Source organism: Gorilla gorilla, chromosome 2 (genome assembly GCF_029281585.2).
Source record: "Gorilla gorilla gorilla isolate KB3781 chromosome 2, NHGRI_mGorGor1-v2.1_pri, whole genome shotgun sequence".
Taxonomy (NCBI): Eukaryota; Metazoa; Chordata; class Mammalia; order Primates; family Hominidae; genus Gorilla; species Gorilla gorilla.
Window position 1 is genome coordinate 202668168 of NC_086017.1, and position 21619 is coordinate 202689786.

The 21619-nt window shown below is 36.4% G+C and overlaps 1 long non-coding RNA gene across 2 annotated transcripts in view; it reads left to right on the plus strand.

Annotated features, from left to right (window-relative positions):
- LOC109026183 (uncharacterized) overlaps nt 1-21619 on the plus strand; it is a 176479-nt gene that overhangs the window by 122053 nt on the left and 32807 nt on the right. For both annotated transcript variants that reach the window (XR_008678299.2, XR_008678301.2), the window contains exons 2-3: nt 10216-10338; nt 12638-12714. This is a non-coding gene — a long non-coding RNA (uncharacterized lncRNA). The remainder of the gene's footprint in view (nt 1-10215; nt 10339-12637; nt 12715-21619) is intronic.

Below are 21619 nucleotides of genomic sequence, written 5' to 3' on the forward strand. Positions count from 1 at the left end.
TGTAGCTTTGCAGGGTACAGCTTCCCTCCCAGCCACTTTCATTAGATGGTGTTGAGTGTCTGCGGCTTTTCCAGGTGCACAGTGCAAGCTGTTGGTGGATCCACCATTCTGGAGTCTGGAAGATGGTGGCCCTCTTCTCACAATTCCAGTAGACAGTGCCCCAGTAGGGACTCTGTGTGGGGGGCTCTGATCCCACATTTCCATTCCACACTGCCTAGCAGAGATTCTCCATGAGAGCCCCACCCCTGTAGCAAACTCTTGCCTGGACATCCAGGCATTTCTATAGATCCTCTGAAATCTAGGAGAAGTTTCCCAAACCTCAATTCTTGACTTCTATGCACTGGCAGGCTTGACACCACGTGGAAGCTGCCAAGGCTTTGGGCTTATGCTCTTTGAAGCCATAGCCTGAACTGCACTTTGGCCCCCTTTTGTCACAGCTGGAGCAGCTGGGATGCAGGGCATCAAGTCCCTAGACTGCACACACAACAGGGACCCTGGGCCTGGCCCATGAAACCATTTTTAATTCCTAAGGCTCTAGGCCTGTGGTGGGAGGGGCTGCCATGAAAACCTCTGACATGCCCTGGAGACCTTTTCCCCATTGTTTGGAGTTTAACATTCAGTTCCTTGTTACTTATGGAAATTTCTGCAGCCAGAAAAGTGGCTTGAATTTCTCCTCAGAAAATGGGGTTTTCTTTTCTACCATATTGTCAGGCTGCAAATTTTCCAAACTTTTATGTTGTTTCCCTTTTAAAACTGAATGCTTTTAACAGCACCCAAGTCATGTCTTGAATGCTTTGCGGATTAGAAATTTCTCCCACCAGATACCCTAAATCATCTCTCTCAAGTTCAAAGTTCCACAAATCTCTAGGGCAGGGGCAAAATGCCACCAGTCACTTTGCTAAAACATAGCAAGTACCACATTTGCTCCAGTTCCCAACAAGTTCCTCATCTCCATCTGAGACCACCTCAACCTGGCTGGACCTTATTGTTCATATCATTATCAGCATATTGGTCAAAGCCATTCAACAAGTCTCTAAGGAGTTCCAAACTGTCCCACATTTTCCTGTTTTCTTCTGAACCCTCCAAACTGTTCCACCCTCTGCCTGTTAACCAGTTCCAAAGTCATTTCCACATTTTTGGGTATCTTCTCAGCAGCACCCCACTCTGCTGGTACTAATTTTCTATATTAGTCTGTTTTCATGCTGCTGATAAAGACATACCTGAGACTGGGAAAAAAAAAAGAGGTTTAATGGACTTACGGTTCCACATGGCTAGGGAGGCCTCACAATCATGGTGGAAAGCAAGGAGGAGCAAGTCATGTCTTACATGGATGGCAGCAGGCAAAGAGAGAGCTTGTGCAGGGAAACTTCTCATTTTTAAAAACATCAGATCTCATGAGACTCATTCACTATCACAAGAATAGCATGGGAAAGACCCACCCCCATGATTCAATCACCTCCCACCAGGTTTCTCCCACAACATGTGGGAATTGTGGGAGGTACAATTCAAGATATGATTTGGGTGGGGACACAGCCAAACCATATCAATTTATTTGACCATGACATTATTAAGTTGGTAAGACATATACAGAAGGCTCAGAGTGTTCAAAAGGACAGCAGTCCCTGCTGCCTGCCCCTTGCCCACTCTCGCCTTCTCACTCTCTTCCTCTTCCCTTGAAGCTGAGCTGTGCCTGCCAGGACTCTCTTCTCACTGTCCTCTGTACTTGCTGGGCCTTCAGCAAGGTTTTCCCTCTGGCTCAAAATCTTTTCCTTCTTATCTCTCTTATTATTTATATCTGTATCTGGAGCCTAGGAAAGATCAATAAAAAGATGTTTCAAGCTTTTAAATGTTTTTCTTATCAATGCATTTGTCCTGGGTGTAATATTTCAATTTACAAATGATCTAGAAGTTTTTCTCCATCGAAATGATGTCAGGCATTGAACTAAAAGAATAAAATAGATGCTAATATGAAAGAAAGGACAAAAGAGACATTACAGAAAGAAATATTTTATGGCCAATATAATAGTGTATCAAACCACTTTTAGAATAACTAAGCATTTCTGTTAAAAACATGAAAGGTCAAACAGCATATCTTATAATGCAGAAAGAAATCCATTCAATTTTAAAATTGTTCTTGCACTATCCAATGTTACTTAGAGGACAAAATAACTGAGGTTAATAGATTTTATTATGTCACTGGCCTAAGTGGTTGATAAAAATATGAATTTAAAGGAATAAGATGTATATTTCAAGCCTGTAATGACATGTCATCAATCTCTGAAATGATTTTGATTCCAGTTTGTCCTAATTTGGTGGCAGTTTTTTTTAAAGTTGCAATTCTACATATTTTTCCATTAAGCAAGCAACTTTCAATTTCTCCATTACTTTAACCTCACAGTCATCATCAAAAACAATAAATCCTTATTCAGCACTGACCCCTTTAGAATCAGTTGTTACAGATGAGGCTTGCCAGAGTCTGGAGGCAGGCAGAGGGGCTTGATTCTGATATATAGCTCGTAGTCTGACTTTCACTCACTGGTTTCACTTCTCATTTAAACATTTGCTCATTAAAAGCTTTCAGTAATCAGTGCTTGGGGCTAACACTAACTTTTTCGTCCTATTGCATTTGATTCTTTCATACTTTGTTATGTCATTCTATTTAACTTTTACTTTAATCTGTGTTCTCATTCAAAATGATGCCAACTGACTAAGTAAATAAGATTTCGAAAAAGAAGCATGTACTATTTTCAAATCTCATAGAAACAATATAAAATTACTGATCTCAACAAATATCTCATTGGGGACTTTTAATTTAACAGAAACAATAACAATAACAACTACAACAAACTAGTAAAAAGGAATTTCTTTCAGGAACATTGAGATTCTGACAAGTGGAGAAGGCTATCTATATTGTCAACCAACTCTTGACAATTTTTGCCACTCAACTGAGTTGAGATAGATTGTAGAGAATCTTTGGTCCAGCATTCTAAAAGTGCCCTTCCCATTGCCAGGAAAGCCTGCCTCCCAGATGTTCCCCTATTCCTGTGTTACCTCTTCAGGGAGATCTCTTTTTCTTGACAAACAAATCTATAGCAGCACAACAGCTCACTCCATTCCCTTGCATTAATTTATTTTTTATCATATTGTTACATATCTATTACATGTTCATTTGTAGATTACCAACTTCACTAGACTATTAAAGTTATTTTATTTTAACTGTTATTATAAAATTATTTTATTTTAAAGTTATGCACAATGTGACTAAACCATTATGATGAATATCTTTTTTTTCTTTTTTTATTATTATTATACTTTAAGTTTTAGGGTACATGTGCACAAAGTGCAGGTTAGTTATATATGTATACATGTGCCATGCTGGTGTGCTGCACCCATTAACTCGTCATTTTGCATTAGGTATATCTCCTAATGCTATCCCTCCCCCATCCCCCCACCCCACAACAGTCCCCAGAGTGTGATGTTCCCCTTCCTGTGTCCATGTGTTCTCATTGTTCAATCCCCATCTATGAGTGAGAACATGTGGTGTTTGGTTTTTTGTCCTTGAGATAGTTTACTGAGAATGATGATTTCCAATTTCATCCATGTCCCTACAAAGGACATGAACTCATCATTTTTTATGGCTGCATAGTATTCCATGGTGTATATGTGCCACATTTTCTTAATCCAGTCTATCATTGTTGGACATTTGGGTTGGTTCCAAGTCTTTGCTATTGTGAATAGTGCCACAATAAACATATGTGTGCATGTGTCTTTATAGCAGCATGATTTATAGTCCTTTGGGTATATACCCAGTAATGGGATGGCTGGGTCAAATGGTATTTCAAGTTCTAGATTCCTGAGGAATCGCCACACTGACTTCTACAATTGTTGAACTAGTTTAGAGTCCCACCAACAGTGTAAAAGTGTTCCTATTTCTCCACATCCTCTCCAGCACCTGTTGTTTCCTGACTTTTTAATGATTGCCATTCTAACTGGTATGAGATGGTATCTCATTGTGGTTTTGATTTGCATTTCTCTGATGGCCAGTGATGATGAGCATTTTTTCATGTGTCTGTTGGCTGCATAAATGATTTCTTTTGAGAAGTGTCTGTTCATATCCTTTGCCCACTTTTTGATGGGGTTGTTTGTTTTTTTCTTGTAAATTTGTTTGAGTTCATTGTAGATTCTGGATATTAGCCCTTTGTCAGATGAGTAGGTTGCGAAAATTTTCTCCCATTTTGTAGGTTGCCTGTTCAGTCTGATGGTAGTTTCTTTTGCTGTGCAGAAGGTCTTTAGTTTAATGAGATCCCATTTGTCAATTTTGGCTTTTGTTGCCATTGCTTTTGGTGTTTTAGACATGAAGTCCTTGCCCATGCCTATGTCCTGAATGGTAATGCCTAGGTTTTCTTCTAGGGTTTTTATGGTTTTAGGTCTAATGTTTAAGTCTTTAATCCATCTTGAATTGATTTTTGTATAAGGTGTAAGGAAGGGATCCAGTTTCAGCTTTCTACATATGGCTAGCCAGTTTTCCCAGCACCATTTATTAAATAGGGAATCCTTTCCCCATTGCTTGTTTTTCTCAGGTTTGTCAAAGATCAGATAGTTGTAGATATGTGGCGTTATTTCTGAGGGCTCTATTCTGTTCCATTGATCTATATCTCTGTTTTGGTACCAGTACCATGCTGTTTTGGTTACTGTAGCCTTGTAGTATAGTTTGAAGTCAGGTAGCGTGATGCCTCTGGCTTTGTTCTTTTGGCTTAGGAGTGAATTGGCGATGCGGGCTCTTTTTTGGTTCCATATGAACTTTAAAGTAGTTTTTTCCAATTCTGTGAAGAAAGTCATTGGTAGCTTGATGGGGATGGCATTGAATCTATAAATTACCTTGGGCAGTATGGCGATATTGATTCTTTCTACCCATGAGCATGGAATGTTCCTCCATTTGTTTGTATCCTCTTTTATTTCATTGAGCAGTGGTTTGTAGTTCTCCTTGAAGAGGTCAAATTGTCCCTGTTTGCAGACGACATGATTGTATATCTAGAAAACCCCATTGTCTCAGCCCAAAATCTCCTTAAGCTGATAAGCAACTTCAGCAAAGTCTCAGGATACAAAGTCAATGTACAAAAATCACAAGCATTCTTATACACCAATAACAGACAAACAGAGAGCCAAATCATGAGTGAACTCCCATTCACAATTGCTTCAAAGAGAATAAAATACTTAGGAATCCAACTTACAAGGGACATGAAGGACCTCTTCAAGGAGGACTATGATGAATATCTAATCTACCACCATTCTTAAAGTTCACATGCACATTTGTACAGGTATATACTGTTTAGTCCATGAAATACATTTGCACAAGGAACCAGTTATAAAAAGCTAACAATAAAACCTAGATAAGCCAAGCAGTCAGTTAAAAAAAATCACCCTTTATCTAACGTCAATGTTCTATGTATTTCAATGTAAAGAAATTTAGTTTTTTTCCCCTCTCTCTTAATGTCAAAAAGGTGAAGCCATGAGATCAGCAGGATGTAGGTAAGTGATTAAAGCAGGAGGCGGTCAGTTTACGTTAACATAAAATGACTCTGATTGTTTTTTACCCTTTGTCTTTAGCATGTAGATCTCTAATATACTTGTTATATAGAATGCCTAAGGTTGATCTGTAGATGCCACTGTGAAAGACACTTGAAAAAAAATCTTACTAATCCACATAACAAGAATAACATTTTATTCACATTTAAAAGCATGCACATCTTCTTTCAGCAAAAGTATCAGTTATGATGGAAATGCTAATTCACTTGTTTAAAAGTATTAAGAAGTAGCTCTCAAAAAGTTACCGTTTGCTTCTTTAACCAAACTCGAGTGAGCCCTTGCTGTATGCTATTTATTCTGCCACCTTCAGAAACATCGAAGGTCACTCAAAGGCAGTGGATGCATCAAGGATTGAACAGGCCAGTAGGAGAGGAGAGATTATTACTTTGTTTATTCACACATTTATGCATTTATATATACCTCATCTTGCACCAGATATGACTTAGGTAATCTATAAAACCTCATATAGTATAAAATAATATAAGCTAGAAGTAGGTAAGAAAGTTATGGTGAAGGATAATCAAGGATAGAGCAATAAAATATGGCTAGATATAGGTTATTGGATAAAATGCGGCTATGGAACAGTATATACATGCTGAGGGATATACTATATATGAACTGAGATAATTCAGTGTGTGATTAAATGTAACACTAGAGGTATGCACATGGTACAATTTTAACAGATAAGAGAGTGAATAATTACATATTTCTCAAAACATTTAAAGTTAGAGAGATAAATTAAAATGATATTTTTTCTTGAATTTCTGAGTAAGAAAAATAGTTGTTCAGACAGGGTGAGGGAAGGATTACAGTACTCGAGGCAAAGAGAAAAATGTGGCATGTGCAAAATTATGGAAGCATATATAATTAATATAGCATGGATGTTTGCAAAATTAAAAAGATAAACATGATGGAAGAAGCAAGAGACGGGGGTAAAATGGCAGCTGGCCTTTGGCCAGCTCTTGTGCTGCTTTCACCTGATGTTAGAAAAGTCGATGATGCGCATCAGTGAGTACGTCTTCGTATGTTGTGTTTTAGGGAAGGAATGTGAATTATTCCACTTTCAAATATGCCACCACGTTTACTGTTGACTGTAGCGGTGAGCTGATGGCCCAACTCACCCATGGAGAATCTGAAGCCTTTCCCTGAGCACAGCGGCATTCAATTATTACCTCTGTATCCCAAAGTGATCCTCCAAATCTTTTAGAGCTGAAATGATGGGAGAAGGGTCATTAGGGAATTTGCAGAATCCTAATTCTCCATGATTGTCTATAAGATTTTTTCCAGTAGTATTATTTCAAAATATGTTGCTGTGTTAGATAATCCTGCCACCATATATTGTTGTGTGTGAAGAAAAAATGTCTTGCTTCAAAGGAGAGAAGATAATAATTTTAAGTGACAGAGATTTGATACAACACAATGTCTTTATTTTTTGTTGCCTGCATTTCATATCCTTTCTTTTTTTCAACCAAATCTCTATCCTCATGGAATCTTTTCCCCATACAGGCACTAATACATAAATAAGCCAAGTATTTTCCAAGACTTTGGTCTCTTAGTCCAGATTTTTTTTTTTTTATAGGTAGAAAAACAGAGCAACCCTCTAAGCACTTCTCTGATTGTATTACTAGCCCATTCACATAGCTCACTTTTGCTCCTGGGGTAAGTTCCAACTGATTAGGTGGCCTTTGCTATCTGGGACATACACAAATCATTTTCTTATGTTATTCAACTTTATACTCACCAGGCTCATGACAACTTTTTCTTACAGACATAATCTTTTCTCTCTCTTTTTCCCTCTGCCGTACCTCTGAAATGCACATACCCCTGTCTACTAAGGAAATCTGGAATATTCTTTGAGGCCTGGTTCCATTGTATCTTCCTTTAAGATATATTCTAATTGCCCTCAATTGAAACAAACTCCCATTCTTTTGACTCCGATAGAAATTTCTCTCTCTCATCTTATTTGTGGTCTTTCTTTTAGAGTAGGTGGAGAGTTTTATAGGTAGAAAAATGATTTGTGGCCAGGTGCAGTGGCTCACACCTGTAATCCCAGCACTTTGGGAGGCCAAGGTGGGTGGATCACTTGAGGTCAGGAGTTCGAGACCAGCGTGGCCAACATGGCGAAACCACATCTCCACTAAAAAAACAAACAAACAAACAAACAAACAAAAAAATTAGCTGAACGTGGTGGCACACACCTGTAATCCCAGCTGCTTGGGAGGCTGAGGCAGGAGAATTGCTTGAACCCAGGAGTTAGAGGTTACAGTGAGCTGAGATCATGCCATTGCACTCCAGCCTAGGTGACAGAGTGAGACTCCATCTCAAAAAAAAAAAAATCACCCCCTCCCCAAACTTCATCTCCAGTGCTTGGCCAAGTGCCCTGTGTATAATAATGTGTTTTTCATTAAAGTAAAAAAGGATACTAATACATAAAATAAAAGCAAATAGCATCTTTGAAAACAGCTGCTTTGATGACAAGTAACATGGAAGATTTGCACTGCATTGCACCAGGGAGATCATTAGGAAGATACTGAAGATCTAGCTAAATGACAATTCAAAGAAATTAACCACCTACATGGGGCTGTAATGGATTTCATTTCCTGCTGCTGGCCACATGGAAAGAAAATGCCTCACACATAAAGCAGGCAGCTTGTTGAAATGCTGAAAAAGCTGTCATTAAGGACCTGGGCTGAGGCCACATAAGGAATCGAGATCAATTATATTCTCTGTAGTTGATGACATCATTTGTCTTTGTTGTTCACAAAAGCAAAAACAAATTTAATCATTCTATTCGTAGTTTGTATATTACTTTTTGTAAGCTACAGAACATTTCAACATCCATTATTTGATTTGTTTATATCAACAAATCAGTGAATAAGAAGAGGCTGGGTTATTTGTTCCAATTATAGGTGGGGAGGCAAAGTCTTAGTTTAGAAAAGTAAATTCCTGAATGTCACAAACTTATTGAGTTACAAAACCAAGTCTAGAATGTAGAACATTAACTTCTAGGAGAGTGTTTCTCATTTTTAACAAAAGAACTTAATCGCTGATTTTGAAAAAATGAAACAAAACAAAAGCACCACTGGGGATGAATTCTAGAAGATTAGAAACCTCTTGCATTCTAATACAGAGTGTTTGTTTGTTTGTTTGTTTATTTGTTTGTTTTCTTGCCTGGATTGGAGTATACTGTGGTACCATATTGCACCAATTTAGGTAGGCTAAAAGTGTGTTTTCCAGAATTGCCTCCCATGCATAATTCCTAGTTAATGTAGCTCATCTGAAACCTCATTTGACTTATCTGACTTCCAAGGAGGCACATTTTTAGCTCCTTGTTGAAAGGCATCAGCATGTCTTGCAGAACACTTGCAGCGTCAAAGTTGGAGGCTTAGAGATGGTAAAGACTGATGTGGGTTCCTCTCTGTCCTCAGGGGTTCCACCTTGTGTTTGTGGGTTCCAGTTTGTCTTAGCTTTTACCAACTTCATACCCATCTTCCCTTTTATGCTTACTGGTCTGTAGAATTCAGGTTGTATATACCAGCTTCACAGAGACTAAATAAACAGCTCACACAATGGCATTAGGTCAAATATCTATACTAAATACCCTATTTGATATATATGTAAATACAAACATGTATGTATTTAATATAATACATATAGAAAATATAATACAAAATCATGGGGAAAATGTTTCTGTAATAATCTAGGGAGATCCCGTGGAATGCCTCCCAGTACTCACATATCCCAAGATTAAAGTCAATTAAAAAAAATTACAATGGCCTGAAGTAAGCAGACCTGATAATGGTCCAGATCCTTCAAGAATGATGATGTGGGACATCCTACACAGCAAGAAACCATAAACAGCTGAGGTATTTGCTGAGGGTAAAGGGGTTATAGAATGACTGGTGGAAAAAGGTAGTTATAAATCCTAATTAAGTTGGTATGACCAGTTGTAGAAATGAACACTGCATTGGTCATGCAAAACTTTCCTTACTTTGATATGAATAGATTTGTGTATATAGTAGCAATTTTTTATCCTCACTTCTCCCATTTCCTTACTGTCTACAATACAGTGTATTAATAGCAGTCAATTTCATATTTTAGTACTTACATTTCAGAATATCAAAAGGGGAATGTGACTCAACTAGAAGAGAAATGAACATCAGTCCAAAATAGTTGAAGAAAATTTGTATACTCTTTCGGGGAGAGGGCTAGCATGTTTTTGGTTTTGTGAGGGATAGTTGCATTATGTTAGGTGAAAGTGTGGGTTTGCTACTGTCTTTATTTAGAAGTTCAGTATGGCTAAAAGAGGTGTAATTGGAAGCTAGCTTAAAAAGGGGTGGACTGTGATGGGTTTGTATTCTCTCAATAGCAAATCTGGGGCTACGTTTCTAAGAATTCCCTTCACTGAAGAGTTCCAAGTTACTGGAAGAAACTTGGAGCAAAAGGAGTTCTGCGTGAATTTTGAAAGGTCTACTGACTCAACAGGCAGTCAGATATGTAAGATGGGTATAAAGCGGTGAGAGTGAGGACAAACCCATAATCAATGTCTGGATCCCTGATGAACTGAGACTTACATTGATCTTTCAATATGTCCAAGCCTCCAACTGGAATGATTTGGTTATCCTGCAGGAAATGCTGGAGTCCTTCATCAGAATGGTAAATGGCACTTGTGACAAAAGTCAAAGTAACTAAAAAAGAATCTGGTTGAAACCTCAGTAACAATTGGCCTGTGTACTGCCTCACACTAACAAGGTAAGTCAGCTACCAGTGACAATGTGAGCAAGTTGCAACAGTGCGTAGGACCCCTGTATAACCACCCCACCCCCACCGCCGGATGTAACAAGCATATTATTGTTGCTTCATTTCCCTTTCTGAACTCAGCCTCAGTACCAGACACAAGGACAGCAGCCTTACATGTGTTTTTAATCAGCTCCCACAACTGTATACCATCAAATATTTACAGTCAATCAAAGAGTGAGTGCTGGTGTGTGACTCCTAGTGCTGCAGTTTCTTCTCTTGAATACTCATTGATTCATAATTCAAAAACCATTAGACTCCATAGGAGCAGGATTTGATGCCCTAATGGGAAACAAACTTTGCTTTCAAGCTGTGCTACTAATGATGATCATAACAATAGCTAAAATTTACTGTGCTCTTACCATGTGACAGAAACTGTTCTAAATGTTCTATGTTAACTCTTTTTTTAAAAAAAATAGGCTTGGAGGTAGGTACTATTACTATCCTCATTTTTATTTTACAAGTCAGGCAACTAACGTGCATGGAATTTAAGTCACCTCTCCAAGGTCACATAGTTGATGTAGGGAATCCACATCAATTACCAGCTATGACTTAAAGCCAGGGAGTCTGGCACCTTGAGAGCGTGTTCTAACCATTGTGTTTTTCCACTCCCAGACCAATTCTCTAAATGAAGTTCATCCTGAACAATCTGATCTCAGATTTACTCCTATGTCAGCTAATCCTCTGGAGGAAGTGGAAATGAGATAATGGGAATATCTGTGTAGTTATCTGTGGCTTAGGAATTGTTAATTGGTAAATTGATGTTAAAAGGAAAGAGAAAGAATTAAAAGAAGAGAAAATGGGAATAATTTTTGCACCTTGAACATGCAGCCATCAGAGAATGAATAAGCCAGTTTGATAAGTCTCAGTGAAAGTCAAAAACATTTTCTGCAGTGTGCAAAATATTTTATCAAGCAACACCTTGGCTTACTGTGCTAGACATCTGGCAAAGAGGATGTGTTCTAACTTTTTTTGTCCTTCATATTGTCAGGAATTTAGAATCATAACTTTTTATTCCATATTTAGTACATCAAAATAACCGCATTCTATATTTAAACATATCAAATTGTTCTCTGTTTTTATGATATAATTTAATTTAAGAGAACCATAACTTAATGTTAAGTTCTGTGATCAAATTAACAAGATTCTTTTTATCTAATGTCTTCGATTTTATCAAGGTAAAAGTTATATAACAAAAAATTAACTGTTTTAAAGTTAACAGTTCAGTGGCATCTAGTACACTCACAATATTGTCCAACAACCACCTCTATCTAGTTCTAATATGTTTTTATTACCCCAGAAGGAAATGAAACAGAGTAACTGCTTATCATCTTTGAATTTTAAAGAACATACGTATAATTTTGAGACAAGGTCTCACTCCATTGCCCAGGCTAGAGTGCAGTGGTATGATCATGGCTCACTGCAGCCTTAACCTTCTGGGCTCAGGTGATCATCTCACCTCAGCCTCCCAAGCAGCCAGGACTATGGGCGTGCACCACCATGCCTGGCTCTTTTTTTTTTTTTTTTTTTTAAGAGATGGGGTTTCACCATGTTGCCCAGGCTGGTCTCAAACTCCTGTGCTCAAGAGATCCTCCTGCCTCAGCCTCCCAAAGTGCTAGGATTTATAGGCATGAGCCAATGTGCCTGGCCTAAAATAATTTTTATGTGGAAAATTCTAGTTGTCTTTTAAAGTCTACCAAAAATCTCCTATTCTGCATTTTTTTTGTCTTTAACTTACTGATACTTGTATATTCCGCTCATCACTGACATTTTTTTCACTTTGTTGTGTGTATATCTATATAATTTATATATATATTATGGATAGCTGTTACTAAATTTATGTATTAACATTTTATAGACTTTAATTGTACTTTAAAGTTTATATATTGATATTTTAGTATTTCATACATTTAATTTTAAGATAGTCAAATCTAATTATCTTTTTCTTTAAGTTTTGTACTTTCCAATCCCTGTTTTTAAATTTATTTTGCTGTACTAAGGTAATACAAAATGTTTTCCTCTAAAATTTTAAGGCTTTATTTTTCAAGATTTTACTTTGAAATTTATGTTGTATACAGTGTAGAAGAGCAAATATTTGTTTTTTCTTAGGGGGAGTCAGTTGATTCAGAATGAGTATTTGATTAGAAAACTCTTTTCTAACTTGTTATCCTACCTCTTTCATTTATCAATTGCAATCTACATGTTGTTTTAGAAAGATCCATAAATTATCTACTTCATCCCCTTTATTTTACAGGGGGAGCTAATAAAACTGAGGGCAGAACACACAATGTGGAAATGAGAACCTTATTCTTGTCAATGGATGGAGGGTGGGTAAGTGCCTGGGTAATAGCCTGATTCTTCCTATCATATCTGCTCCTATTGTGGCAGACAAGAGAGCTTGTCCAGGGGAACTCCCATTGATAAAACCATCAGATCTTGTGAGACTTATTCACTACCAGGAAAACATTATGGGGAAAACCGCCCCCATGATTCAGTTATCTCCACCTGGTCCTGCCCTTGACATGCGGGGATTATTACAATTCAAGGTGAGATTTGGGTCGGGACACAGCCAAACCATATCACTTGGATTTGCATTTTAGGTATCTTAGCTGTAGTCCTACTCTCTTTAATCACTATGCTATAGAGCTACTCTATCAATTTAAAAACAAATGTTATTCCTAAAACTGATATGTTAATTGTGTTTCATTTAAAGGTAGGAATAGATAAAAATTCTTAATATTCTTAATACCAGAGTTTCTATTAGCATTATTTCATCTTCTTAAAAGTCTGGAAGGAAAAGATAAAGAAATAAGAGATACTAGGATTAGAAAAGAAGAAAACCTTTGCCACAGTTCATTTAGAGAGAAAGGATAGTGGAGTAGTTAAACAAATAACAGCATAGAACCATACCCCTCAGTTTCAAACCTGACATTTTTCATTTCTGGCTGGGTGAATTTGAGCCAGTTGAGGGACTTGGATTTCCAGGTTTAAGTCAATGAAATGTGGTATTAATTATTCTTAACTTTTAGGGCTTTATGAAAATTAAATGATGCTTCTGCTCAGTAAACAGGAAATAATTACCTTTAGATTAAGTAAAAGATAAAAATTTAACAATAATATATGTAATTGGGAATAAACCCAAACAGATACTCATACCAAATACCAAGAATATGGGTTTTATATCCTGGATCATTCTTTAGAATGAACATTTTTTGACATGATACTTGACTATTTAATTATCTGTCTTTGTGATGTGATTATTCATATCCTTAACTAAAACATCTTTAAGATTTAAAAACAATCTCTAAGAAAATGGGTAAGGTTCATATCAGAGGATAAATAAGTGGTATGGTTTGAATGTGTCCCCCAAAGTTTATGTGCTAGAAGCTTGATTCCCCAATGCAGCATTGTTGGGAGATGGGACATTTAAGCGGTGATAAGGCTATGAAGGCTTTTGTGTATTAGTCTGTTTTCACACTGTTATAAAGAAATACCCAAGACTGGGTAATTTATAAAGGAAAGAGGTTTAATTGACTTACAGCTCCACATGGCTGGGGAGGCCTCAGGAAATTTACAATCATGGAGGAAGGGGAAGCAGGAACATTGTTAGGAAAGAGAGAAGAGTGTGTGTAAGAGGAACTGTCAAACACTTATAAAACCATCAAGAACTGTCAAACACTTATAAAACCATCAAGAGAAGATAGTGAGAACTCACTCGCTATCATGAGAACAGCATGGGGAAAACTGCCCCCATGATCCAATCACCTCCCACTGGGTCCCTCCCTTGACACATGGGGATTATGGGGATTACAATTCTAGATGAGATTTGGTTGGGGACACAGCCAAACCATATCAGCTCTGCCCTTATGAATGGATTGTCATTATCATGAGAATGGGCTTCTTATCTTGGTATTGGGTTTTTCATAAAAAGACAGATTTGGCACCCTTTTGTCTCTCTCTCTCTCTCTCTTTCATTCTTGCCCTTTCTTTGCTCTTCTGCCATGGGATGATGCAGCAAGAAGACCCTCACCAGATTCCAGCCCCTTGATCTTTGATTTTCCAGCCTCCAAAAACATGAGCCAGTAAATTTCTGTTTGTTTGTTATAAATTGCCCAGTCTGTGGTGTTCTGTTATAGCAGCACAAAATGGAGACAAATGGTCAGGTAACACTGAAAGATGCTCATGCTTCCTAGGAAATAGGATCATTTATATTTTATAAAATAATACATCAACAATATGATACAAAAATTAAACACCTGGCAATAATATGTACAGTTAGAATGAAACCACTAATGATTATTCTTTGATGGAGCAGATAATAGTAAATACAATTAGATCAATTTGATAATATCCAGTAAATTTAAAGATGTGAAAACAATTTTCAGAGAAACATGCATGTGATTAAAAAGACATAAACAGAAGAGAACATTGCAATATTATGATAGAAGAAAATCTGAATGTTCATTAAGTGAATAGATGAATAAATTATAATATACCCATAATGCGATATACTACAGGGTACTTCAAATGAATCAACTATATTTACACATATCAACAAAGATAAATATTAAAGAATGTAAGATCATGGCAAAAAGCAAGTTGCAGAAAACTACGTATAGGACGTAGCACTTATGTAAAGTCTAAATCATACAAAATAATAATGTTCCAACTCAATAAAGGCAAATATAGGACGTAAATATATGCAACCATGAATGGTATTGAAAAATGCAAAATTAAGCATATTTAGTATCTTTTCTGATGGGTCATGGAATGCAAGATGAGCCTGAGAGGCTTCAACCCCACCTATATATTATTTATCACTTAAAAATTATTTTTTGATAACGTAATGATAAAGTGGCTGAATTTCAACAGAGACAGTGTCTACATAGGTGTTTGTTGTAATATTCCTTCTACAATTAAAATTCACTGGGATCAAACATCCCCAGGTCTCTAGCCAGAACCAATAATTACTACGTTTTGAGTCATTTTTTAGTCTTTCTTCTGCAGGTAATTCTGATTTTCATTAAAAATAAGGAAGGCATGTTTTGTGCTTAAGCTGAGACAGGTTTAAGTGACATTATTTTTCAATCCAATTAGGTGCCCTGATTCCGTTTATTCAGAAGGAGATTTAGATCTATATATGCCACTTGCAAATATGACTGCCATTTTCTAATTAAGAAGAAATTTTATCTTGACTAGCCTATTTCACCTATAGATGAATGCTTGATTTAACATTTACATAATTAATTGGGTGTGTCTGCTTGCTACTACATTCTCATGAAACTTTGCAGCTTGTCAACTACATCCAAACCTATTACCTTTTAAGAACCTAAGTATTTTCCCAGTATAAACAGTTTTCCATCGTATGAGCTTTAAATAATATTTTAACATAAAATATACAGTTTACACAGGGATATCTAAAGTGATGTCTATACAAATCCTAATGTGAATGTTTTTGTAAAGTGAAATATCTTTTTGTCGTGGGAATTAATCTTTGTAAATATAAATTATCTCTTTATTATCTTTCTAAAACTTTTCAATTCCTTAAATTCAGGTGAATGTTAACTCATTTTGTCAGCAGAATATTTTTCAAAGTTATTTATTATCTATAAAATATATTTGCTTAAGGTTTAGCATTTTGGGGAAATTATATAACAGCTATCAAAGGAGGGTCTTCTGTAAGTGCTTATAAAATCAATAATCTAATGATATAAATAGATCTATAAAGAGATTATAAAATTAAAGAACAATTACTAACATTCTAACTAGTCTAACATTTTATGCCAATCAAGAACATATACCTATTTAAGATATTCAGAGTATACTTTATGCTTTATTATTAAACAGTATAAATAATATTTCAGAATTTTTTAGAATACCAAGTATATTGTACATGAACATAGCATCAAATTTAGTGTCATGGGAAACAATCTTTAGCTATAATTATATAGTACTGGTGCAATACGTAATTTGTTTTAGCGTGACAGACCCCCAGGTCTTCAGTAAGCTCCAAACTGCCAGGAAAAACAGATGAGTAAGAAACTGGACAGAGAAGCGCAATTTTTAAAATGAAGAACTTGATCTAAATATTTTAGAGTGTTTCCCATTTAAGAAAAACAGAAATTGATTTTATATATATATATATATATATATATATATATAAATATAATTGTGTCAGTTCTCCAGATTGTTTCACATGGAATTTACATCTTTGCAACCCTGAAACCCTGTTTCAGTCCTGTCTTTTTCACTGAATGTTCCAAAATCTCTTTCCCGTAGTTGCTGCATAATTTCTTAAATTCCTTAGAAGCTTTCAAGGGGAAAGGAGCTAAGTGAGTAGATTAATGAGGGGCTGTTTGTGAAATTCTTAGAGTTCCGTCAGTGGCAGGTGTGATAAATGACAACACATCGTTATGATGATGATCGTGCAGCAAACCATTATTAGTGCTTAAGGTGGACTATCTCACTACACAAACACCACTCGAATTTGAACATACGTCAGCAGAAAATGTAAACGGTTCACACAATTCCAACCAAACAGGCATTTCTCTAGTTGAAATAAGGCTTGGAAGTATTGGCCATGTTTACTATCAAATGGTTCAGTTATATTTTACTAATGTACAGGAAAACCTAAACTCATGTACATCGAAAATTAACTTTTAAACATTCCTTTGCGTAATTATCTATTTTTCTTGAAATTTTTGTATATGACACGTTCCTTAAAGAAAACCTCTGCTAAAATAACATAATTCAATGAGTTTAAGAGCAGAGAAATGACACAGTAAGATATTCAGAAGTTTTATAAAAAATAAATCATGTGAATAAACAATTGTGTTTGGTATAAATGGAATACTGTCAGTGTCCTTTTATGAATTAAAATGGCTTTATTCCAGCCTGGGCAACATGGCAAAACCCTGTCCCTACAAATAATATAAAAATTAGCTGGGCGTGGTGGCACACGTTTGTAGTGCCAGCTGAGGTGGGAGAATCACCTGAGCCTGGGAAATCAAGGCTGCAGTGAGCCGTGATTGTGCCACTGCACTCCAGGCTGGGCGACAGAGTAAGACCCTGTCTCAAAAAATTAAATTAAATGGCTTAATAGCCTGGTTCTAAAAACCAATGTGTACCAAATAAAGAAATTCCAGTTTTTAGCTTCATTCATTTAATCATTGTTAAAAATATCACCGATTATTCTTTACGATTTTAAAAATAAATTCTACACAACGTAGACTAATTGAATATAAATTCAGTGACATAAACTCCGTGCTCATTTATACCCAAATCTGTTATTCTTCTACTCTGTATCCCAACTATGAACACTTTCTATCATCTCCAATGCTCCAGCCCAAGACTTCAATTGTTTCTTATCCGGAATTGTTAAAGTTGTTTAACTGGTGTCCTTGCTTCAATCCCTGAACTCCTACTTTCATCATCTAGAGACATCAGTGTAAAGTTTTTAAAATGTAAATTGGATCTGTTACTCTCTTAATTAAAACACTCTAATGAATTCCCATTGTAAATAGAATATTTTGTTCATGACCTCCAAAGCAAGCCTGATCTTGTTTCTGCCGTCGTTTCCAGCTCCGCTTTCATTGTTTCTCTCATCTTCTCTGGCTTCAGACACACTGGACTTTTTTCTATCCATTGAAAATTCCAGGCTTGGTTTAGTTTCAGAATCTTCTCCCTTATTGTTAACTTTGTCTGGGATGGTCTCTTCCCTATTTTAAGTATGGCTTGTCTCCTTTATTTATTTCTCAAGTCAGATGTATCATCTTCTTAGCCAGACAGTACCTTGCTAAGATTCATTGTTGTGCTAGATTATAATTAATTTAGATGTGCTTACGGTCATTGCAGTTCCAAAATAAAAGATGTCATGAGTTTTAGCTGTCCCAGCTGTATTCTAAGATAATGGAATTTATTCTCTGTATATCCAAATCTTAGTAAATTAACACCATGAAATACCCAGAATAACCACGTATCTCTAAAACCATATGAAAATAAGTGATGTGCTAACGACATTAACAAATAAGAGAGTGCCAGGAATCCAAAGCACAATGGGGGAGATCCCCATATTGATACCTAACCAATCGTGCAGTTTAGTTTTAAAGATATATCCTAAAAATCAAAAACAAACACACAAAAAAACTAAATAAACTAAGAAATAAGTTTTTTCTCTTCACCATGTGTTATTACTAGCTGGCCTTTTGATTTTTTCTGGTTTCCATTTTATAGGAAAACAGATGTTTCTGAACAGGTGTAAGTGGGTGGATTCAAAAACCTAAAAACATTGAAAGCTTTTATTTCTCGTTTATTTTTAGAAAAGAAAGAAGAAAATATATGATAGTATCCATTCTTTTAAAAGCCTTTATTGGCACTTGGTTTTATATTCTACTGCTATTTTAATTTTTCTTCCCTTAAGCCAGTTGACCATATAAATTAATAATAATAAAATGAAATTTAGTTTTTATTTTCTTCTTCAAAATTAAACAAGCCCAGAAAATGCCCAGTTGTCCAGTGGTCTGTGTAATAACTTCACACAACCTATCCCATCTGTCCTTTTATTTCCATCCTGTGTTCTAGTTCAGGCCCTTGTTATTTCATGTTTTTTTTTTTTTGTTTTTTTTTGCAGAAAATTCCTATGTGAACTCCATAACTGGATTTTTTGTTTCACTAAAGTATCTCATAAATAATGGTTCCAAAGAAATGTTTTAAATAGCAGATTTAATCAGGCAGGTGGACTGGAATAAACCTGGAACCCAAAATTAGGATACGTATGTTTATTGTGGCACTATTCACAATAGCAAAGACTTGGAAGCAACCCAAATGTCCAACAATGATAGACTGGATTAAGAAAATGTGGCACATATACACCATGGAATACTATGCAGCCATAAAAAAGGATGAGTTCATGTCCTTTGTAGGGACATGGATGAAGCTGTTTTTAGACTATTTCTTGTACTTTCGAGCTGTTTTACCTTTTCATCTTATTTATCTTTTTTGAAAATCTGTTTCCTCAATTTTACAATCTTATTCTCTGACTTATTGCAAGGTTTAAGCAAGGTTATGTGTATTACATTTGAGCATGATGCCTGATATTAAACAAACATTTTAAGATCGCTGTTTAATGTTTCTCCCCCAAGCAAAACCATAAATAGCTTCCCATCACCAAGAGAATAAATTCCAAAAGTTTACCAATGGCATTCAAATCATGCCACAAACTGGAACCAACATGTTCATTCAGTGAACTTGCCCCTGATGTATTCAGTCCTTTAGAAAGTTGGACATTTTTTCTGTACATGCCTTGCATTCTCATCCCTTTATGTCATTTTTTGCACAGATTCTGTTATGTGGAATGCCTTTATACATCTTTGTCTACTGGTTGGGATGCTGCTCATTTCCCTTTTCCTGAAAGCTTTCCAGACTCTCAAGGTGCCATAAGGCAAAATATAATAATTTATATTTCTGTGTCCTCAAACATCGTAAACAGTCAATGTGTCGGATGAACTTTTCTCCAATTCATTATAACCAGACAATAGGTTCTTTGAAGGCTGTGACCAAATCGTGAGCCCATTTTCCTTCCTTAACATACTGCACCCAAAAGAGCAGAACCTAGTGGAGATCTTGCGGCTTAGAGCTTGCTGAATTTGGTAAAGACAAAAATTCTTGTGTTATGTGTGGTGGTTGCATGTGCATGTGTGTTAGTGTAGGTGCTGTCTGTGTGTGTGTGTGTTTGCATGGGGCAATATGGAGATAGTGATAGAGTACAAGAAGGAGCTTGACTTTCATGAGCTCCTGAGAAAACTCATCTATCCATCAATCCCCCATGCTATTACTAAGTGCTTAATCCATGCCAGGCACTGTTAGAAGGCACCAGGAAGACAAAGTTCCTGCCATCGACACTTACATACTAGAGGAGGAAATAGGAAATAAACAGGTAAGGAAATACATGCAAAGTATGATATTAGGATGTGATAAGCATTATCAAGTGAGTAAAATGGAGAAAAGGAATAGAAAGTGACAGGGGTTGCAATTTTCGAATAGATGATTAGAGAAGTCCTACCAGTGAAGTGACATTTGTTGAGCAGGAACATAAAAGAGGTGAGGTATTGAGCTATGTACGTATCTAAAAAAATATGTATTTCCAGGCAAAGGAAACAGCAATGCAAAGGTTTTAGAGAAAAAAAAAGTATAACCCAGGTTAACCTCTCTTGCAGAACTAGTTTAGCCTGTCCCTTTTACTGGTGAAATCACTATTAATGTTTCTGTAGTAAAGATAGTGTTTTAAATGATTTATATAATACAATAAAATTTGTAATCTCATTCAAGCTTCTTTCTTCATCTTTAAAATGAAGTTAAACTCGGGAAAAAAGGATTGTTCTAGCTCTGAATTGCTGCACTACTGTGACTTAAGTGCTTCTCTGCTCTCCTAGCAGCACTTTTATCTTACGAATTTATATTTATATATATATATATGATTAGAACATTATAAAGTAAAAAAAAATTATGGTTGTTATTTTTATTATTAGTAGTATTTTGTCTGTATTTTGTGATTTCTGAAGCTGTGGCTACCTGGTTCTTTCTGTTTCAGTTATGACTCTAATTGTGAGGCAACACTGTAAAGCACTCAAATATCAGTGGTCAGGAATGTGCTGCAGCAGATCCTCTCTCTCTTATTAATTCCAGAACACCAAATGTCTTAGTCCATTTTGCCTTACCATAAAGGAATACCCAGGGCTGGTAATTTATAAATAAAAGAGGTATATTTGGCTTATGCTTCCATAGCCTGTACAAGAAACATGGTGCCAGCATCTGCTTCTGGTGAGGACTGCAGGAAGCTTCCAATCATGGTCCAAAAAATGCAGAGCGTGCGTGTCACATGATAAGAGATGGAGCGTGAGAAAGAGGCAGGAGGAGAAAGGTGCCAAGCTATTTTTAACAATCAGATCTCAAGGGAACCAATAAGACAAGAACTCATGATCTCGGCACCAAGCCATTCTTAAGGGATGTGCCCCATGACTCAAACACCTCTCACTAGGCCCCACCTCTAATTCTGAGATCAAATTTCAACATGAGATTTTGAGAGGACAAGTATGCAAACTCTATCACCTCGAAAGAGAATATTTCTGGGAATATTAAGAAGGGGTCACAAGGCAGACTCAGGGGTTGGGTTTTGTGTGTAACCATGGTATGGAATCCACACGCAGTCCATGTTGCTAGCTCCGGTTTTGGAGGCTGA